The sequence below is a fragment of the Thunnus albacares genome, chromosome 10, assembly GCF_914725855.1.
Source record: "Thunnus albacares chromosome 10, fThuAlb1.1, whole genome shotgun sequence".
Classification (NCBI taxonomy): Eukaryota; Metazoa; Chordata; class Actinopteri; order Scombriformes; family Scombridae; genus Thunnus; species Thunnus albacares.
In genome coordinates, this window is record NC_058115.1 from 20,791,672 (window position 1) to 20,814,766 (window position 23,095).

Genomic DNA, 23,095 nt, shown 5'->3' on the forward strand with positions numbered 1-23,095 from the left:
CCCCCAACCCTAACAGAACATCAGCAACCACAAGCAGGGGCCCGCCTGCCGCCACCAACCTGTGTGTATGTGCTGTTAGCTATCATAGACGTTACTAAAAACCAATGCCTTTTTATTGAAGCTGCTGAATGTTGATGTTTTGTGCCAATATTCAATATGTTCACATTTTCATGCCAAACAATGTAGGGTTTCAATGCGTCCTTCGTGAGTGGTCTTGGCAACTCTCTACACAGCATTTATATCATCATGGCGGGTAAAAAGGCTCCATTTATCTTAAACAATACAACTCAGTCCAGAGATGGAGATGGTAAAGTAGGGCAACTGTGTCTCCTATTTGTTTTACCACATATGATTTTCAGGGAAGCGTAATTGCTGCCAGGATTATGTTCAGTGGCAACAGTTTTTCCCAATGAAAGAAGTGCTACGTACTTGAAACCGGAGAGCGGGTACACATCCTGAGTCCTGCATGTGGTTTAAACAACAAAAGTACTTGGTTGAGGTTAATTAAAGATTGTAGTTTCTGTTAAACCTTAATAAAGTAAGCACCAGAATCTTTCCTGTCTTTCCTTTCTGTCTCAACATAACCATAAAAACATTGATCATGCTTAGTTGGTATTGTGGATATTGTAGGGAAAGGAATTATATTGACTGTAAACATTTTGCACATATGTTCAGTATGAGCATTTTGCATCTTGGCAGATATATACATTAAAAATGTTTCCATATTCTGTTGATAAAAACTTAATCCAGGCAACATGACATATCTTTTCAGAAGTATTTGCTGTTGCAAATTAACAGTATATATATATATTTCTAGGAGACACGGTTGAGTAAGTTCTAGATGGAACTTAGAGGAACTAGGACTGTAAATAATGCTTATTTTCATTTTAAATTAATCTACCAAGTATTTGTTTAATTGGTTTATTAACCATTTAGTGCATAAAATATCAATAAAAAGTTTTATTTTAAAAATCCATCACAATTTACATGCACCCAAGGTGACATCTGCAAATTTGATTTGAAGATTTGTCTGAGCAAAAGTCCAAAAACCAAAGATATTCACTTTACAATGACATAAAAACAGAGAAAAGTAGCAAACCCTTGCATTTACAAGCTGGAACCAGAAAATGTTTGGGATTTTTTTTTTTTATTAACTCAGAGAGGCTGTAATTGAAAAATTCATAGAAAAGAAAAGAGCATATAACTGCAGGCTCTTCTGACTGTACAGGTCATGACCAGGGCATCATATCGAAATTGGGTGACAGTGATAGGCAGGGATTTAATAGATAGCCAGTAGTGGTCATATATATACTGATTTATTCCTCGAGTGCATACAGTACGTGTGAATGTGTAATCCTGTGAGGATTCATTACAACACACCACTGTGCTCACACGCTCGTGCAGGTATTTACATGCATATACATCCTGTGCGTGTGTGTGTCTTTGTGTCTGCCTCTTCATTAGTCTACTTTTTTCTCATCCTCTGTCTGTCAGTCTGTCAAGGCCATCTGTGTGTATTTCCCCTTTGTGGCAACCTGCCTGCCTGTATTTCTCCCCCCCCCCCCTTACTGTCCTATTTGCAGCAAAATGACTCCTGTCTAGATCAGTGCTCGGTATTTTCCTCACAACAAAGAGTACACATAACCCTAAGTGTGTTTTGTGCATTCCCTGTTGAACGGATACTTTAGTGTTGAGGATATGGAAAGTTGAAGAGATATTGCTGGAGATAGAGGTGTCAGCGAGAATGGCAGCATTGTTAATTAGAACATTCCCCTTGATGGGTCTCCACTTCAGCTCCGATATGTAGGGCAGTAGTAACATAAAACAGACGCCTTTGATTATAGAATAATACAAACATGCATGCACACACACACACACACACACAAGAGCGCTATACTGAAACAGCGATGGAAATAAAAAGATTCAGAAAAAGAAAACAACTCTCCTGAGTCTTTCAAAGGCTTCATCTATGAGAGTGTGTATGTCTGTGTGTATGTATGCGCGTGAGGAGTTTTATGAAATCACGTGACCACTTGTATATTGTGTGTGTGTGTGTATAGCGCTCTAGGCAGGTCCTGAATCCTTGGAGGGGTTTTGGGAGGATGAGTAAGACTCTTTAAGCTTCCAGCTACCTTGAAGTTCCTGTATTCAGTGCTTTCCCTGCGTGATCACTGGATCCCACTGTCACTCACAGAGAAGACTCACTTCCATCCAGTCAGACAAAATTGATTTTTTTCTAGAACATTCAACCTGCAATAACAACAACCACAACAACCACAACGACTCTGTTATCACACAGGAGGGCAAAGATTAAGGAATGGCTGCTGCCTGTTGCTAGGGAAAACAAATTGTTGAAGTCCATCATTTCACCTATTTTCTGTCAGCCTTTTTTTCAAGATGGGAGAAGTAAGAGTTAAATCTGTGAACATATGAGTTAGCTGACTGATTGACTGAATAATGAGACTGGGATGTTATTAGAAAGCATAAGAAAGCAAGTGAGCAGCAAGAAAGCTGATGGAAAGGAGAGGCTTCCACATTAAAACACTGTGTGCAAGCAGATATTGTGTTTCATAGTTACTGTATTTTGTTCTTCATTTTAATGCATTTACTTTAGCAAATTTCAAGGACCAACATGCAAGATAAATAGTGGTGTAGCAGTGCAACAGCTGGCACCACGATCTGAACAAGAAGACTTGTACAGCTGCTCTCATCCGGCAGATAAATACAGTCATCAAAATAAACACGCCTCAGAGACCAATGTACTTTATGTCTCAATTCATTGCATTTGCATGGCGCAATTTAAATTCCAAGTTTGTTTTTCCAGCGAGTTAACCTTCTGGGTTCTCCTCCTCCAAGCTCCCATCACACACCATGCAGGTATCACAAGTTTACACGTCACTAATGGTTCCCTTTTGGTGCTCATTAATTGCCCAATGATTATCCTCACACTCAAACAGTCACACGTCACCTTGTGTCACCACAGAGCTGACAAACTGGCCAATGTAGGGTTGGTTTGGGAGGACGGGACTGGGAATAGTAGGGGCAGGTTGATTAAAAAAATAAGTGGTTCCTAGGAGAGGTTCAATGTGTAGAACAGCTGTACTGTAAATGCTAACCTACTAAACCTCCGCCAACAATGAACAATCAACTGTTACACAAAGACATATTGCCTGTCATGGTAATGTAGAGTAAAATTATTTCATGACCCTGCTACACCTTCAGATGAGGTTACAACATTGTATCTTATTTAAGGCTAAAAACAGTTTAATCTTTGTCAAAACTGTCCTTAAATCTTTATAGAAATCAGAGAAAAATAAGAGATATGATGATATAGCCTCCTTGGCAGAGATAAATCTAGTGAAAGTCAGAATATGTTTAACAATTAATAATACTCTAGGCAAATGTTTAAGTTAAGAAGTTTAGAAAACAACTCAAAGTAGAGCTTTAACTAGTGTCTCTGCTCCTGTGGATGAGTGGTAAGACAACAGCAGGGGAAGGTGGGTGTATGACACCTCTGTCCGTTGACTCTACACGTGTGTAGTATTTAATTAGCTGTAATCCAATTGAGGGATACAGCTTCCTGTTAAGAAAGGTGCAAAGGGTTGAAATAAACAGCTTACAAGACTATTAAACCCTAAAGATGCAGCCTATAGGAAGACAACCCCTGACCTTACTGACACACTTAGTATCAGTCCACTCTTCAGGTGTGACCTGACCTCCGGGAATGTTTGTTCTGCTTTCGCTTTGTCAGATCGATGAAAGAGATTTTTCTTGTTACTAAAGCGAGAAAATAGGAAGAGAGACACAGAGACAGAGGGGAAAATTGGAAGGATGAAAGAATTAAATAGAAAGGACATGGGGGATCAGAGTAGAGACAATTTGGGTTGTTAAAAAAAAAACTGTCTTATCTTATCTCACTTTTATCATATCTTGCCCAGGAGGTGTCATTAAGGTAAGTTTTTGGAAAATGTCATTTTCAAGGGAGATCAAAAAGTAAGGCTAGCATGTGTTTCTAACTAGAACCCCAGCTCACTCACAGAACACGGTGTTATTAGGTTACTATGATAGATATGATCTCTTTCTCTCATCAAAGCCTCTGTTTCAAAACCACCCATGAGCCAAAGGTGTCAGCTTGTAAAGACTATCTCTCCGACGCTCATCCAAGCACACTCAAATCTTCATCCAAACCTCCTACCCTCCAGATAAATGAAATTCAGTATATAGATGATTTAGAACAATTGGTCTGAGTGGTACAACAGTTGGTTGATGCAGACGGCATGGGCTTTTTTGAGGAATAAATAAAGCTGAGTGGTCAAAAAAAAAAAAAAAAAAGACTGATTGGAACATGGGTGAAAACCATGGTAACAGACTCCTTAGTAAACAGTTTATGGAAGCCCAGTAGGAAACCCGGCAGTTGGGTAAAGACAGCCTTGCGCTAATCAGTGCATACCAACACCTCCAGTGCCCAAACCTCATGAATTTCTCAGGAACAGATGTGTCAACTGTGCCGGCCCCTACGCTGTGCCGCTGCAGGGCCTAAGCCAATCAGAGCTGTATTAATCAAAGGTTGCATTAATTATTGTGTGTGTGTTGATGCATGTGTAATAATGGTACTTTAAGAATATTTCAATGTATTTTGAAAATCTTTCAGATTTAAATGATACTCTCTTTCTCTGGCACCTGAGACAAAAGGACTATTCCTGCATTTTTTGCAGTCACTAAAGCAGGCAAACTCTACAAGAGAATCAACACAAGTCCTCTCTTGTTTCTGTGCAGGTGCCAGTTCAAGAGGTCAAACTTGCACAAAACTTCAAAGAGCTGTACAATGTGCTCTAGCATACATACGCAGCTGCAATAAAAACACTAAATATTACATTAGGTTCTTGTGGAAAATCGAACATCAAGCAGCATCCTTTACATCTGACTAGAGGAGCAAATGGATAGGAAAATGTTGGAGATACTTAAAACTATATGTTCAAAGAGAAATGGAAGAAGAAAAAAAACATCTTGACCCATCTGCCTATAGTGAGGAGCCATGTTGTTAAATATAATGTTGTGACTCGCTGCGCTGTGATCAATAAGCCAGCAGCAGAAATAACGAAGCAATCTTACAGGGTACACTACAAACACCACTCATCTAATCATCTTCAAAAGTTTCACAGGCCACACAAAACCCACAAACCCTGAGACCAGCTCCGAATCACAGACAGTCACTCGCCGACAACCACGCAGATACAACCAACCACATGTGCATCCATGTACATACACATATATGCAGATGTGCACAAACACAGAGACATCCCCCTCTGAGCAACTTTCAGCTGTACTCTTCCCAGTCACAGTCTGCTCTTCTCCCAACATAACTATAATGTATAATTCACCCCTATCATTTATCAAAATAATCATCCGCTGGAGCAAACTGAGAAGCTTGGCGGCGAAGTGACACATCTGAGGTCAAGGGGAATCATCTTTCACAGACTGCTCTGCACGCTGGGTTGTTGCCAAGCTGCGGCACTGGATGGTGAGGTGGCCGTGGCGATGGTGGACAGGGAAAGGAGGGAGGCGTGGGGGGGCTGCCAGTACAGATGCCCGCAGACAGACTGCCTTGCCTGAGAGACAAGAGCTGCCGGAGCCTCAGACAGCTCTCTCCATCACCCCCTCCAACTCTCCCCTCCCTCCCATCACCATCTGTGAAGCACACACACACCCACACACACACACACACACACACATATAAAGAAACACGGCACCCACTAACTAAGAGGCCCAGGGACACTTAGCCACGTTAGCAGCCTTACTAAGACCGCTGCGCTGGGTAACTGCTGACATGCTTTAAAAAGACTAAGAGAGAGTGAGAGTTAGTAAAGAGGGGAGGAAAGCAGAGCTGCTGAGCCAGATGGTTGGTCTAAGCTAAGCTAAGCACTGAAGAAGATTGAGATACCAGCCAGGTGAATTTTCCTCTCGATTTTTATGACAGGTGGGCAGAGGAGAGCCGTCTGGGGTTGACAACGCTGCCATGTTTTCAATAAGCAGCGCTTTGTATGTGTGTGTGTGTGTGTCCTACCGTGTGGCATGTGCAGCCATGCTGATGGTGCAACTGTTTTTGTGTGTGAATATGTATGTGTGTCTGTTAATCTGTTTCCACGTGTCCATATGGGCAGCATGTTTGCATGTATGGTCACATTGTGTTTATTTTTTTAATGTATGTGTGTGTGTGTGTGTGTGTGTGTGTGTGTGTGTGTCATGTACGGTAAGCCTTGGTGGTTTAGCCCTGCACTTGCATCAATTACGTTGGATGGTGTTGACAAGTGTAATGACAGAGTTAGGACCTCTAATAAGGCAGACTGTCACGGAGAGGAGTAAGTGACTGTTTTCAGCACTCTTCATGTCTCCGCTCTTCTCTCCTCTCTCTGTGCTATTCTTACTTTTCTCTCTTGTTTTTTTCCCACTCTTAGCCTTTTCTTCCTCTCCTCACCTCTCATCTCTGTTTATTTTCCTTGAAGGTGGAACCAGAAAAGAAATTGGTAACTCATGACGCCACTAAACTGTACAGCACGATTCTGATGGTTATATTAGAATCAAGGGGTTGAATATGTAGTTATTGAACTACAGTGTAGTTCATCTTTTGTATCTGTGAGTAGCAATTCCATATTTTGCTCCTGTCAAGATTTTTGTTGAGGAGAAGTGGGATTCGAGGCTTGATGAGCCCCCAAGTTATTACCACAACTTGATTTTGTACCCATAGATTTTTTTTTGTCCCACTGACACCAAACTTTCTTCTAGAGCCTTGATCTGGATTCATAGACTCATAAACAACTGGTCCGGTGAGGAGGCACTGGATATACAAATTGTGATTGAGGTTTTAAAAGGCACTTCATGTTTCACACTAATTTTACATCTCTTTGATGCTGATGAAGGTAAAAATGACGTTTTGGTAAAAGTATGAAATATTCACACACTTCGATATATACTTCAATCATGACAAAAAAAACAAGACACAAAGAGCAGTAAATATGATTTCACCTTTATCAAAATTTTCTGGGTTTGAGACATCCAAGCTGGACGAAACTCCCGACCAGAGACCTCTTATAACAGTTTCAAGCTGGCTGATAATTCTGTATCAGTGCATATTTTCTCCTCTGTACAATTATGTTGAAAATTTGTGTTAAGGCAGCTCACTTTGAGCTAGATAAGCTCACAAATCCTGCAATAAATCATGTTCTAATTGTCTACCGTTATCATAAAGACTCAATAAATTCTCAGATTTTGATTGATAACGTGTCCTAAAATGTATTTAAGAGCAATCATAATCATCTAACAGTGGGTAGCTACTGCATCGATCGGGGATGCCAAGTCCAATCTGCCGTTAATAATTAATGATTAGTCTGGGAGAGGCAAATGTATTTCGTGATCACGCCAGTGAAAGGAGACAGCGCTTATTTGTTCATAGAGGATAAAAGTGCTCCTGCACAGATGAGCAGTGCAGACACACAGACTCACACAAAGACACACACAGTCATGCGTACACAGTTGCATTGGCTCTAATCTGTAATGCATCCAATATGTGGAGCTATCGGCCAGCGCTCTGGGAGGCAAAACTACATGGCACACAGAAACCTGCACGCCAGGCTCCATACATCTATCCAATCAGCATCTTGCCTGGCTCCCGTGCCAGTGGGCCAATCAGATGCAGCCCACTAACCCCCTCACGGAAACACACACATACACACAACAATCCAGCTGTGATTCTTGGACATAATCCAAGTTGCCTGTCAGGCCAGTGTATGTAGTGCGAGGTGGTGTCTGTGTGTGTGTCAAAGAGATAATGTTATAACATAAAAAGAGAGCAACATCATATCAGCAATCTTTGTTGCCCATACAAGGAAAAACAGAGAGGAGGTGAACACAGAAAGAGGTAACTCTAAAGAAGCAACAGAACAACAGACATATAAGTGAGAATTACAGAACAAGAGAGACAGTACATGAGGAAGAGAAAACATGACTGACAGCTAAAGAAAAGCAGCCAGTCACTGAATCATTCTCACACACAGGGCTTTGGCCCAGATCAGCCAGAGAGATAAAGGAAGAGGATTATACTCTGGCTGAAAGACTTGGAAGTATTGTGAGTCTCCTCTGACTCTCGGCCACTTCTACAAAGTCACCTTTGACAATGAAACTATCTGTTAGCAGAGGGATAGATCAACAACACGAAACACAAGAACATTTGTGAAGTACACTGTTATGATGTGGAGGTCATTTAGACATCCCAAATCAAAAATATATTATACTGAATGGGTAGATAAGCAATGCCTGGTGGGTTAAGGGGTCCACGGCGAGGGAGATGTGGAAAATAGAATCATTGCTCCATGAAGCTGTGTTCTGTTTAAATTGTTCTCAAAGTGGATGGGACTCACCAGAGGTACAGACAGCTGGTTTGATGCCATCCAGAACAACAGGTGTCAGACAGCTCCAATCAAAGCAGGGAGGCCATCAGGAAGACAAATGTTCTGTTAGGGTTAAGAATGAAAAACAGCATTAGTTCCACCTAAAAGGCTTTAATTTAAACATCGGGTATTGCCATCATCTCTTTCTCTTGTGATAACACTGTTCTTGCCTAAGTGATTGCTGAAGGCCCAGTAAAATCAAACAATAAAGTCCTACAAGGAAAGAAAAATGAGTGATCAGATAATTAGACTGGTTGTAAACAAGTCAACAGTTTATCCAGATAATTTAAACCCCCCTAACCAGAAAATGAGCGAACCTGAAATGTTGCTAATAATCCCATATTGTACTGGAAAACTGTGTGTGCACACAATTTCTTTAAGTACATAGAGTATACAGGTCCAAGTTGAACAGGGAAGTCTGTCTGTAAACTGCACTAGATGTTTACAATAGTTTGGACAGTTTCACCTTTGTTTTGTCTTCCACATAAGTTTGGCTAACCTGGTGGTTTGTTTAAAACATGTATGACTGTCTGGGGGTGGTGGGGGAGGGGGTTACCAAATGCCCTCTAATCTGAGTTAAACACCTGCCCACCACAGCCACCTAGCTAGCTTGTACTAAAGTGTCTGTGTTGTTTGATAACAGGTGCTGAGTGACTGAGGCCTGTTGACAGTGATTCCATTCATGTTTGTTGTTCATTGTTTGCTCAAACTCACACATTGGATTGCTTCTTAGTCCGCAAACATCACACAAATTTGGTATATTTCAATATTTTAATGGAAACTTAGTGTTTGATTTGCTTACCTCTCCCCTATGCTGCACTTTGCTATCCTCTGTTTTAGACCCAGGAAGTGCCAAACCTAGGCCAGCCCATTTGGACACCCTTTATGGGGATGTGGTGGAATGCACCAAACGTGGGATAGGTGGAGGGGAGGTTCTGATGTGTTTTGAGAAGATGCTGATTTTTGATTCGATTGAATGTTTTTGACATGTTTAGTGATCTGTTTGTTATTAACTTATATTTATGTTATTAGAAACAGATAAATCACAGTTTATGACTTCATTCATTTGTTAATTGGTACAGATTACGTGGTACAGCTATGACTTATATATGCAGAGGTTGGAGCTTTTTTCTTAAAAACAGATTGGACTTTGCTGGCAGATATAGGCCAGAGTTTGTGTCTTGAAGAGGACCAGCTGACTTAAACCATAGCTTAGTGCACAATTGTTTTTGTTTGTTTGTTTGTCTGCAATTCATTTTTGTCTTTTGGGAAGTTGGCTCAGTTTTGTTTTGTTTCGTTAGCCTAGGCAAAACAATTTGCACTAGATATAAGCCGCACATACTTCACTGCAGGAAAAATTCAAAGCACTGACACTGATAGTTTCAAGACCAACTATACACTAACCTTCTTTGAAAAAAAGGCTTTATTCCATCTATAGTTCTGTCATTCAAAATAGATTGGGAATATTGAAATAGAAATATTTTGCCCCTTTTCTGTTTTGGTTGGTATGTTTTCACTTTCCATAGCAACTGTACCTCAGAAAGGTTTGTTAACTTGTTGTGAACTATTGGACAAACTGAAACTTTGACTTGATGATAGCTTTAAATGAAAAGTCAAGGAATCACCCTCCTTTTCCAGTATGCCAAAAGTTATTAATATTCAGCCTGTGGGGAGTATTAATGTCTGTGCAAAATTGCATAACAATCCGTCCAATATTTGTCAAGATTTTTCAGTCTGGACACAAGTTTTGGACCAACTGACTGACCAAACATCCAACTGACCATCACTGCTATCCCTAGAGCTCCTTCATTAGCGTAGCCAAAGACTGTTTCCCACAATGTGAATCTGTGAGAAAATTTGTTGGTCACAGACTGTATGTGCCATTCTGCATAGCAATCCCAATTTCACAGTTAAAGTACTTAGAAGCACATGTTCAGTGTGTTTTGTAATATCCTGAATAAATGAGTTGTGAATAATGGCGTGCACCTTTTCCAGGGTGGCAGTGAGAGTTAGTATGCTTTTACTTCCCGTAAAAGCTGGGCGACGGTGGTGATGCTCTCTGATGACCTTAAATAGCTTATTGATTTCTGTAAAAGCAGGATTGGACAGATTGCAGTTTTTTTTTCCCTGCCCATCTCCTTTTGTGTTTTTCCTCTTTCAAACCACTGGAATTATCAGGGTCAGGCTTATTGTAGTATAAAAAATAGTTGTTTACTCGCTCTGGCTTCTGCTGAAAAGAAAAACAAGAACATACGCAAACACATAAACAACCCTTGCTATGGTGTGTGTTAGAGTCTAAGGGCAGCCGTGGAGTTATTTAAAAGGGTCAAAGGCATAATGGGTTATAATCTCCTTGTGGACAACCTTCCCACCCAACAACACTGCTACTTCTAACAAAGACCTTGGCCTCAGCCCTCAGCTGTCGCTCCGATGACTGGTCCATTGTCGTCCTGCCTATCGACTTGTTAGATGAATTCAAATTTCACATGTCAATTAAATGAGTGTTGCCCTGGTGATTAGCAGATCCCACTCTCCCTCGCTGCCTCCCCCTCTTTCCTCCACTTTTTTTTTTGCCTCCCTCCCCTCCTCCTCTTGCTCTCCTACCATTTTCCACATGGAGGAGCAGGGAATGGGGCTTTGTGCCGTCGGGCCCCATGCCCCATGTCAAAGATGGCTCCTCAGTCTCTTCCCTCAGCCATGCTCCTCCTCTGAGACTCCCAGATTCTCAACTCTGGGGTGTAAACGAAAAATGGACATAAAGGCTGTGTGTGTGTGTACGTATGTCTCTGTGTGTTCGGAGGGCACATATAGATCACAGAAGCGTGAAGAAATATATAGGGTTGAGTGGATATGCATTTCATCCTGTTTGGGCCACAGCACCAGGATACAAGACTGAATGCTTGGAAGCATCCAGCACCGCAATCCCATGTGCACCTCACAGACATGGGCACAGAAACACTCTCGTTCTGATACACACTCCCACACGTGCACCCTGGCAGATAATTACCCCAACAGCCTCTGGAGAGCAGAACGCCCATGTGGGCCCCATAACCGCTTTAGACAAGGGCCATGGCACACCCAAGACCCTCCTTCTTTGTCTGTCTCCCAAGCCATGTGTTTGTTTTGCTTGACTCAATGAACTTGATCTGCGGATCTTCGCAACATTTTGCTCCCTGTGCATCCCAGTGGTGTTGAAAAATGCGAAATCACGTCATGGAAAAAGTCTGAAAATATTATGTGCAAAGGCTGCAACCCTAAAAATTACATGATTTTCTAAATGTTTGATTTAGACATTTTTTTTCTCTGTTGCAACCCCCTTTTGTTTTCAGCTCCAAGAAAATGTTAAACCTTCAGTTTTATTTATTCTAAAAGAGAATTTCACACTTCACCAAAGTAAAAGTAAAAATAATGGAAAAGTTAAGTAGTATATTTATAATATTATTTGGTAATATTACCAGACTTCACAACTTGGCAGCGTTTCAATCTTTGATCCATAAACTCTTAAGATCACGTTCAAGTGTTTGCTTCAAGCTTGGCTTGCTGAAATGTAAAATCTTCACGAAATGACTGCGTATTTTGTGAGTCACCCAACCTAAACAGTTACTACAGGTGTTGAATGAATGCATTGAAGTAAAACTGGGATATTTCCCACACGCACATCAATACACCCACACACATATGCCCTGCTCTGATCACTTTGACAAGTGTGTCATGTTGGCGCTATCTGAGAACTCTACAATATTGGGATTTTGAAACCTTTGAAAGCAAGCAAGACAGAAAACTCTCCTCCAGTCTTAAGCAGAGCTCTAATCATCCCTCATCACAATTAAACACAGTGGACAGCAGCTCCAAACACTGGGTGACATCTTAAAACTGTGTGAATGGTCCCTACCCTCAGTAGCCCCCGCCCACCACCACCCCCCCTAATGTTCAACACTACCCAAGCATCACACAGACCTACATTCATAGGCCGGGCTACAATGGAAAACACTGCAGCAGGCCGGTGCAGCACAGACGGTTTCGTTTGCACTTTATCAGACCATACAAAATAGCAACGCCTCATTGAGCCACAATTTGCTGCTAGTTTCCTACAAGAAGCAAAACAAAGAATGGGGCGGCCTGGACTTCCTTTTTGTGCCAAAGCAGCGGACCAGAGAGAACACACACACACACACACACATATACACATAGCCAGAGTAGAGGCAGTACAGGCAAGGAGAGAAAAAAGTAAGAGCAGCAGAAAAAGCCACTCCAGCACATGTCTTTCACATCCTTCAAAGTACGACATGAGCATACTGCTGAGCTGTACAGCCTTAAACCCGCCACGAAAAACACACCTAAGAAGCTATTAACAAACTTCTAATTTTACTTTTAGTTCAAAAAGTATGTGTAAAATATACTTTGTGGCAAAAAATACAAGTTTTCACATGAAATAAGTAAGTACTGCAACTTTAATTCTTTACATAGGCTTTGCTACAACAGCTAGAGGAAAGAACAATGGCTTGTCCTCATGACTGGGTCACGGACATGGCAGTGTTTAAAAACCGCTTGGGGATAAAATACTTGTGTTGGGACAATCGCTCTTCTTTTCCCTCCCTCTGCTTCCCCTGTCTCAGTGCCTCTTTCTCTCTCATCTCCCTCACTCTTCCTCTCTAGTTGTACTACCACGATAATTCCTGAGTGAGTAAGCGAGTGTGTTTTGTGTGCGTGAGCCAGTCAAGGCTGAAGTCCTGTTTGTGCATTTGTGTAGTCATGCGAAAGCGCGTGTGAATGAGTGTGTTGCTCGAGGATGAGTGCTGAGGCAGCGAGTGTGCTGAGGGAGACAGAAGTCTGCAAAGCAAGAGGGGCTTACTTACTGTACAATCAGGCTATCAAACAGACAAAAAGCCAGTTAGAAGTTCAGCTGTGGCTGCCCCTGTGCGCACAACACAGGCAAATAAAAAGAAACCCTGCAACCGCTGCAATTATCTTTGGAATGAGGGTAATGCAAATGACACAATAATGTCTGAATGATAAAGGCTCCACATAAAACCATCTAAATAAACAAAGGCAAAGAGTTGCTTTACAGTGCATACATAAGACCAGATTCATTAGCATACAAACTGAGATCAAAAGACTTTCTCAAGTTCAGTACATCATAGCCTTCTCCTCAAAGAATTCCTTATCAGAGTACAGTCAAGTGCACCCTCCACCTTCCCAACCACCACCAATATTACAGTGCAATTTGAAACGGAGAAGAACAGCCCCTTTGGAGGAGTAAATTACGTCGCCATGACAACGCTGAAGAAGTTCAACTCCTGACAAGAAGGTGCAGATGATCTACTGATTGTGCCTTGTGAGTGAAAATGTCTGTCGTTTGAAATGGTTCCTCCCTTTTCTACTTTACCACACCCTAACTCTGCTATACCCTCTTCTAGCTGGCAGCTGTTGGTCCTAGTACAGGATGGGTGTGTGTTGTTTTGTCTGCCTGTGTGTGGATAAATAAATGATGAGAGCGTTAGACCTTTGGGACAGGGCTAGGCCATGGGTCTGGCCCGCTGCTGCTCCTCTGTCCTGCCAGCATGGCGAAAAGGGGTCCGAGATGACCACTAATTGAAAGTGGCGAGGTGATCTGATGACACTGCAGGGATACTCTGGTTTGTCACAACGTGTAAAGGCCCTCACATTTCAAGGGTGGCTGCCTTCAAGGAGGAGTTAATCATTGCACAGCTTAACACAGACTACTCAGGACAGAACACAGTTGCTGGTCCCTGGGTAACTGAGGTTAGCGAGACAAAATCATCAAGACATTTCAGGAAGACACTTACTTCCACCGCTGACTTTGAAGCTATTACAACATAGTTTACAGAAACGGTGCCTTAAGCAATACATCACACAAAAAACTGTACCAATATATTATGTCATCACTGTCATCTAAAAGAGACAGACAAGCAGACAGGATTCAATGATTCAAGGACCTTTATTGTCATCTCACCACAGTTACATTTATGCTTTTCAGTATTCGATGCTGCCTATGAAGAAATGAAATTGCGTTCCCTGGGATTGGTGAAGAGGTAGCATGAATGCACAGGTATTGAGACTATATAAGAATTAAAATTTAAGGTTTGAAAAAGAAAGAAATGGAAAAAACAGATTTCGGCTCATGATTCTGGTATCCTACCTCAGCCATAACTGGATAGCAGACAGCACCACATTCTGCGGACGGCCATCATAGAGAGCCTGTAAAAGAGAAGATAAAAATGCATAAGCTTGGAGCCTCAATCATGGTCAGAAAATAGTGATTCCATACACAATCAATTTCCATGGTGTGTTCACTCCCTACAGCACATATGATACTATTTCCCAACTACTTCCTTCACACTCACGGAAACATTTGATATGGGCCACAGGGAGATGGAGGGGGAAAAAAGATGAGTGCCTATGTACGTGCGTGTGCCGAAACGTGTCATGTGTACTCATCTAATTCTCTTCTAGAGTGATGAGCATCAGACATAATACACCTCTCGTGTCTAAACCCACTCCTCTCCTTTTTCACTTACTCTCTCAGTCACACACACACATGCACATTAACAGCCACCCTTTACGGTGCGCTACACTGACTTGTAAAGTTGTGATTTACACTTGTGTACTAAAAACAGCTTGAGACAAACAAACACATTAAAATCACAAATACTGAGGTCTTCAAAGCGTGCCAGCGGTTGGGCTAATTTATTGAGGTGTCTTTAATGTAATACTGAGACAAACACTAGTTGTTAAAAGCTTGTGCACCAAGCATTTTTTTTTTCACATAATGAACTTAAGCTACAAGGAAAGTTAGAAATCTGACAGTTATCTAAAAGTTTCTCCATATTTTTTCTAGAACCCTCTATTACACATGAAACCTGGTTCTAATGTATGCTCCAAGACCACCTTTGGTGCTACCCTAAGTGAAATTAAGACCTTTAGAAACCAATTTACATTGTAAACACACCATGCAAATCTTGTTTGGCATGTTGGGGGTCTGCAGGCGCAGAGATTGCAGGACTGAGGATGGAGATCTAGGGAATCTCCCTAGGCCACCATACATACATAAACACACACAGTACTCACCCTGCACCCACTGACTGCATGCCCCCCTTGGAGAGAGTGCCCACCTCCTGACCTCCTCCAACAGGGGGGTCAAAGGGAATTTAACACAAGGATCCCACATTCCTCCAAGGTGATAATTGCCGTAGCTGCTGGCAGGGGGCCATCAGGCGCAGGGTAAACAAGCATTGGCTCTCTATGCACCCTCCCACCCCCATTCTCACCCCGCTAAACAGTATGCATGGCTGTGACCTGGGTAAATTATGCCATCAAGCCTGGTGTGACAGCGTGTCACCCATCACAGTGAGCTGGGTCTATTTGGTGTCTGAGTGCCCAGGTGTCAGTTAACTCTTACTAAACTAGACAAGCCACTTCACACATACTGTCAACTACAAGCTAAAGGCTAGAGGCTAGCTGCTTTAAATAGACTGTTAGCTAAGAGATAAGTGGAATATCCACTCAGAACAACAGCTCCGTAACAATAAGATTTGCGCAGCCTAATCACACCTCTCCATCTACTTTGTAGCTTTACAAACCTGGGAGCAGGTAAAGAGAAGGTGATGGATGGAAGCAGGGAAACAGAAAGGTCAACTGTGCTCCATCTCCCACACTGGGTCTGCTTCTTTCATCTGCTCTCTATTGAAAGGGGCCTCGCCCGCATCACATTATCCACAGACCAATATTTTACTGTCTTATCAAGAAAAACCAGCTTTCTTAGAGGAGCTATTCCTTAAAACAGAAGTCTGCTGCTATGTGACAGTTCAGTTTAAACAACAGTCACACCCTTTGTGCCCAGAAAATCAAAAAACTCTTATAAGGGTGGTGATGTTATGTATTGATCCTACTAACAAGTACTGTCTGTATAGCCAAAGCCTGATCTTATTTCTCTGTGGCGTACAGATCCATTGTTTTTTACAAACATGTCAGTGAGTCACATACTACATACAGTATAATATCCTGCTGCTGTAAATACTCACCAGTGAATCAAATGTTTATTCATCAGTGTCTGAAAAAGGAAATAAGGAAATTACTATGTCATTTTAAAAAATGAAACTATATGTTTTTTTTTCCACTAAGAACCAATGTGCTCGGGGGCTGACAGCTACAGACAGGGTAACGGGAAGTACTGAGAGATTTACTAAGGCATTGTTTGTCTTTTGTCATGGTTGGTTGATTAAAAAAATATAGAATGACGGCAAGCTTCAGAAATTTTATTATTCATTTAGCATACTAAAGAAGACAGTATGCATGCGCTGGTGTCCTGTGCATTGTTAGTGGTGGTTAGTTTAGATAAGGGGAGGGCCTGGCAGTGCTGTTATTTCCTCGTCTCTGCCCACATGTGGTTCCCCCCCCCCCCCCCCCCCCCCCCCAGCCACACACTAAGGCTTGGGAAGGTTATAAAAGCCGAGGGGGTGATTAAGAAGCAGGAATAATGGCCTCCACAAAACTAGGAATGCGTTTAACTGCTACAACGGCTCCGGAATCATTCTAAATCGGACTGCCGCCGTTAATATCGGGAATTATTCTGCTGTTCTTGAGCAGGGAACCTTACAGGGGTTTTAACATGATTTTCAAAGGAACTGGCCCTGGGAAAACATGAGAAGCATAGGCAGGATGTACTGTAGGTTTATGATTTATGTCTGAGGGTGACCCGGGAGGATTTAGGTTGGGTATATCTAGAGCTGTGCTGACCTACCAACCAGTTCTTCATTGTTGGAGTTTGGTGGATCCTTCTAAATCCAGGATTAGAAAAGTCAAATATACAAACACCTTCACCTCTTTTCTCTTTCCAACTCTCTTTCTCACATACAGACATACCAAGAGGAGGGAAAGGTAGAAAGTGTTACCGTTGGCTGCTGCCTGCCTGCTAAGCATGCTCAAACCCAAAACCCCATCACTTTCCTCATTACTGGAGCTTCATGGCTTTTTAGGGCTCTGTGCTTTATCTGGGATTTCACATTTCCCAGCCTGCCACTTGACATGGCTCACCCAGCTGCCAGCAATCAAGTAGCAGAGGGCAGCAGTGGGGCCGGCTGAGTCTTCAGGCTGCACCTTGATTTGAGAATTGCACATCACAGCCACTGGCCCCGCTAAGCTTCGGTAATTACAGGCCACACATCCCATCGTGCCTCCAACCCTATTTCTACCCCACATCATACACTGACCTGGCATAATGGGTGGAGGGGAGGGGGAAGGAGGTGTGCATACAGAGAGATAAAGATGGTCACGGGTCAGGGGTGGATTCTAGGGATGTGGATCTGTGCCTCAAAAGGCGTAAAGTGTGTGACAGAGTTGGAGAAAGAAGTGAGAATATGCTCCACTAAGCATCCATACTGTCAATCTTAGATGGTAGCATGTATGAAACATCCTTGTTTGTCTTTTCATGCATGTGTGAGTGTGCCCTTGCATCTACAGTACACACATTATATGTGTGTGTGCCTAATTGAGAGGTAAGCAAAAAAGTTGCCTTTAAAGTTGCCAATAAATATCCTGCCAGTAATGTTAAACACCTGCCCGTAAAGCCCAGAGGAATGCTAAATGAAACCAAGTTGCAGAGCCTGTCTCCTGTCTGGGGTCTCAAGTCAAGACAGCAGGATTTGTAATGGCTGTAACCAGGATTATTGAGTTCAAGCAGAACAGCCAGGAAGCAAGAAAAAAACATGACATGGTCGGCAACACTGCTTTTCGTCCCTTTAACGGCCAGTACAATGACTCATGTGTGTCCTTTTTACAGTAATCCAGATTATTCCTCAGTGTAATTGCACAGCAGAATCAATGCTAGAACTTTTGGCATCAGAAACATGTCAAAACACATCATGGCAAGATTTCTTCACCACTGCTGTTACAGCTGAGTGATCAAAGCTCCTCATGGAGTCTTGTATAATAGTAGTGGACACATGGGTGTTTAAACAAAAAGTGTTCCCAATGTTCTTTGTGTGGTTGTGAGCTAGATATAGTACGACAGATGATTACTGCAGCTCAAAACATGTCCCCCTGATCTTCTGACCCCAATATTACACACCCCTAAACCACCCAACACACACACACATACAACCCCCCACCCCCCTCCGCACACACACACACATTTAAGAACACATGCCTGTACACGCACAAAGATAACTGTAGACACATGCACATACATTCACAAAGATACAGTGTCAGGGCAGGAAGAGGCTCTCGCTGGGCTTTGGAGCCTCCTGGGGTGAAAGAGAGCATCTGACCCCAAAAGCCAGAGACGCTGTCGTTTGGCCTCATCTCTGGTTTCGATTCCCTACACTCCTGACGCCTTCCTCCCACTGCACCTGTCGAGCGCCAATAGACCCCCTGCCCAGGCCCTTTCACCACAGAGAATATATGGCCCTGCTCCCTGGTCCAGTCTGGCTAATTACTATTGGCCTCAAACTGGCCCCAAACGCCACAACGGGCTGGGGCGTTTAGCTGCTGTTGCCACCCTGAGGCCCAGCTCAGCAGTCATCCTTCTCTTTGGTCCCCCTCCATTCCTCAACAAGGGCCAGATAAGGCTGACCGAGCAGGGGCATTTACTTCCAGAGTCACAGACTGCCCCATTCAGCCCGGAGATTAAGCACTGCTGTCTACACGCAACCATGAATAATGAAGCTATCACTCCAGACAGGCAGGCAACAGCAGTGTGAGTTATATACACCAGTAATCCCATAGGCTGCTGCACACACGTGCCAAACATATACAGTAGCAGCACCACTGTATGTATGGCTCATGCATTATTTCACACTGCAGAGGACTCACTTATAACCAATTAAATATCTTCAATAATCTTCATTTTGAGTACAAAGGTCCTATATTATAGGACAATTAATTGATGTGAAAACAAGTCGAGGGGCCAAGGTGCAAAGAATTGCTACGTGGCCCCACTATGCACAAATTTTGCACAAGTATCTTTAGGAACTACTTCAAGTAAGTCACAGCCTACACAAACAGATTATTTGCCACATTTGTCTAAGTCAGCAAAATGCAGCATGGCTGTTTTGTAAGGCATCAGCACAAGATATGTGGAAATATTTATTTAATGGATGCACATTAAAATTATCAATGTTAATATATCAATTTGTGTTTACATTTCAGTTCAACTGTTACATTTAAGCTGGTTACCGGGAGGAGAAAAGTAAAATCTGTCACTTTAACAGCTAGCAGTAGCAATGATATTAATTTGACAGGAATTTATTGCTAGGTGTAGTCGGAGCTGTGTTTCTATAATATCACAAATAATTATCACCTGTAAGACAAAATATGACCTCTCTAAGTTGTGTCAGGCTAAGTGCTGGCCGTCAGTACAGCAGATGGTGAGGTTCATCTTCAAAAATAATATCCATCTGTCCATCTTTTTTTGACAGGTGATGAGGCATCTAAACTGGGATTATTGTATCAGAATATGAAGGTGTAACACACTTTGAGTCGTAGAGTGTAGTGTAGTGTGAGTTTATTTCAATACAAATAATTTATTTTTGTACTGCAATTAGATTATTGGAATTATTGTTTTATTTTTTCACATTTAGACTGAAATACAAATGGATCAGTATAATATTCTATCCATTAACAATGTTATACTTTTTAATTCTATCTATCTTATTTTTAGTTTACAAACTTACTAAAGTCCCAATTCTCTTATTCCTACATCTTTCTCCTCTTTAATTGTGGAACAAAACACTCCCTCACACACGCAGCAGTAGGCTGTACTACCTGACGTTAGGGTGGATAATAGCAGACTTCACGTGACTGCAGCACTTTCCGTCTGGACGCACAGCAGGGTCTGTCAGAGCCTCCCTGGTGAGGACGACACACACACGCACTGGACGGATAAAAATAGACGCCATTCATGCGTTGAGAGGACGCTTACAAAGCTACATGATATACATTCAACTTGGTAAACTTCACAAGACCCGCTTGTTTTTAATCACTGGTAGTATTACAAATCGGTATAGAAATATTCTGTCCAGTTTATTATATCAAAATGCGCAAAATCCCAGCGACCAACCCGCAATGATTCCACTCCTCCACTCCCAAGTCAAAACAGAGGTGTTCTCTGTTCCACCGCACCACACAGCTCAACCCCTGTCTGACAAGAGCGACACCGACACAATTCGTTAATTCACACAATATCGCCTCTACTATGCGCTGCGTCACCGGCTTGAGAGAGGGGCAAAGTATGGCACCATATCTGAACTTGCATGAATGAAAGTGACGGCATTAAAGCACTCAGTCAGCAGGCGACTCACTCAGCCTCCAGTGCGTCTTTCTGTCGCGCCTGTGAGGCGCTCTCCTGCATCCTTCAATGAGCATCACTTTGTGGAGAAGGTGCGAGGCATCCTCCTTTACAAATACCGGTCCTGGACATCCTAGACAGCCCGTCCTGCGACATATTTTTAGTTCGGACCCGTTGATGTCACTTCCTGCCTGGGTAATAGCCTGTACAAGTGAGCACAGGGATGTGGAGGGGTGTTCGGGGAGCCTTTAGAGGGAATTTTCGAGGTCACGCGGCAGGCAAGTTCACAAGGTCAAGCAGGAGCGAAATTTCCAGAGGTAGACGAGAAGCATGTCAGTCTTTAAAATGACAACCATCATCCCATCTGGCTCATTCCCACTGTGCCCTATACTTTTATATAACCAGTCACATCTACATCATCCTACCCCCCTGTGATGCGCCGGCGAGTTTCATTTCCTGGTATGCTGTGCGCATTTACGGCCATTATGCAACGATGAAGGCGGCTGTTTTGACAAATACTGTGCATTACAGCAGGTGAAGATATACTAAAGCATACAAGCTGGGGCGTAATTTCCACAGTCTTTTCAAAATCCCGTTTGATTGGAAGGCAATTCAATAATTTAGCCCAGAATAATCATATTTTTTTGTCTATACCTGCTGATGTAAGGCCTTGCTGGGTAAAATTGTCACTAAACAATAAAGTAAGAGCTTTTTCTAATGCATATTTAGTACTTTTCTGGCAGAATTTAGCATGATGATCAACTTAATTATTTCTTGGATTTTGTATTGGTTACTGTAGTCCCTAAATGTATGTAGAAATGCAGGAAATAGGATTCAAATCTCTTTTTTTTCTGGGACCCCCCATTTTATTGTGTCCCCCCCACCTCTTCTCAAACTAAAGTTACGTCTGCACACAAGGCAGCCTGAAAGCTACGGTTATCACACTGTACTGACACCTGTTGATGTCAAATTTAAGTAATGGCAAAAAAAATTCCTATAGGTCTCCTGTTCTTTATTGTGTTTTTTGGACTTTTTAGTCATTGCTGTGTTTAAGCTCCAAGCTACTCACTGCTTTAAGAAATCTGCATGTCCTTTGACACACAGTCAAGATAAGAGCAATAATAAGGACACATATTTCTCTTTAAGGTGTCTGGAGGGGAATGATTTATCTGTCTGATGAGGAGTTGTGGTAGGCACACTGAGGTGATCTGGGAGATGACTGTTGGAAGCCTGTCGCAGAGTCGACTCCTGCCAAGAGCGCTATCCTCTTACCTCACACAGGTCTCTGGTCCTTTACCTTTGAACCCAGGCCCAGCAGCCCATCTCTGATCTACAGAAGGTCTCCTCTTACCCCCATCCCCTTTGCAGGCCCCCATGATAGATGACCATCAACATGCCAATACTGCACAATATTTCAATTTCCTGCCCAGGAAGAGGAATTTTAGGGGTTGAGTGAAGTTCAGAAGCACAGTGTGGTGCCTCCAGCTCGCAACCAGCCCCCATCCTTGTGCCGAAGACCAGAGACCCAAATATTCAGCTGAGAACATTCCAGAAACCAGGTCCTCTCTGTGTCAACAAAACAACCCCTGTCGCCATCGTCCTGCTTGACAGACAGCAGCGCAGAGGACACTGACAGGAGACCTATCAGCCTCAGTGAGTTCAACTTTACAAAGACAAAAGATTTTTTTATTCAACAGTGAGTTTTCTGTCTGCAGGGACAGGTTGATGTTAGCTTGGAACGGGCCAGCTGTGCCACCCACTGCTGATATGACAGCTATCGCCTTCTCCTCAGATAAGGATACAATTTGCAGCCAAAAACAGTATTTCTGGTAGATGGCAAAATTTCTACAGTTACTGAATATTATAACAAAATATTTTGTCTGTCACTGTCATAAAAAACCTTTGTTGCTTTCAAATTCAAATAATTGTCACTTTCGAGTTACTGAAACACAAAATGACTAGTTGTAATTGTTGAGCATGAGAGGTCATTCTTGATCTGACAAAAAAAAATCTCGATTCAAGGTCCTCTTACAAGCCTTTGCCAGCACTTTTCTTTTTGTCTATTTGACTATTTTTTCAATTAACTTCTCAAAAAGCCATAGCAAATACATATATTATAAATCCTTACAAATATTTAGAGGAGATGTAAAGGCTAAACTTTTATGTGGGAATATGGGAATTACATTCCTTTCTTTATTTTAACATTTTTTTCATTAACTGTAACACATGTACACAGACTGTATTACAAACACAAGGATAATGAAGCTGTTTACTTTGTTATGTGGATTAGTTATATTTATATGCCACGGTGATACAAACAAACAGGATTATGTATATTGTATCAATG

At 42.3% G+C, this 23,095-nt stretch overlaps 1 long non-coding RNA gene across 11 annotated transcripts in view; it reads right to left on the reverse strand.

The window, feature by feature from the left end:
- Positions 1-9,334, reverse strand: part of LOC122990380 — a 68,687-nt gene extending 59,353 nt beyond the window's left edge. For all 11 annotated transcript variants that reach the window (XR_006405343.1, XR_006405339.1, XR_006405335.1 and 8 more), the window contains exons 1-2: positions 9,247-9,334; positions 8,415-8,507 (exon numbers count right to left, since the gene is read on the reverse strand). This is a non-coding gene — a long non-coding RNA (uncharacterized LOC122990380). The remainder of the gene's footprint in view (positions 1-8,414; positions 8,508-9,246) is intronic.
- Between the last annotated feature and the right edge of the window lie 13,761 nt (positions 9,335-23,095).